Raw genomic sequence first — 316 nt, 5'->3', positions numbered from 1 at the left:
AATTATCAAAAGACATGAGTGCAAGACACATGTTCAATAGCAACAGGAGAAGGCAAGGCCTCTCTCATGGTTGAATGCTTACTTGGCAAAACATTACATGTCAAGAGTAAATGTTATTCCAGTAATCCATGTTTGCTTTCCAACTTGTTGGAGCATTTCATATCTTGGGTCACTGTGCCCTGTTGTTGTTGCCGTCGAGTCAGCCCTGACTCATAGCGACCCCTCCCTGGGTTTCCGAGGCAGTATCACTACGGAAGTAGGATTGCCCAACCTTCCTTCTGAGGAGTGGCTGGTGGGTTTGAACCTCCAGCCTTCT

The sequence above is a fragment of the Orycteropus afer genome, unplaced genomic scaffold, assembly GCF_000298275.1.
Source record: "Orycteropus afer afer isolate SDZICR_OR568_19922 unplaced genomic scaffold, OryAfe1.0 scaffold00725, whole genome shotgun sequence".
Lineage (NCBI taxonomy): Eukaryota > Metazoa > Chordata > Mammalia > Tubulidentata > Orycteropodidae > Orycteropus > Orycteropus afer.
The sequence above is the reverse complement of the archived record's forward strand: the minus strand, read 5'-3'. Positions refer to the sequence as shown.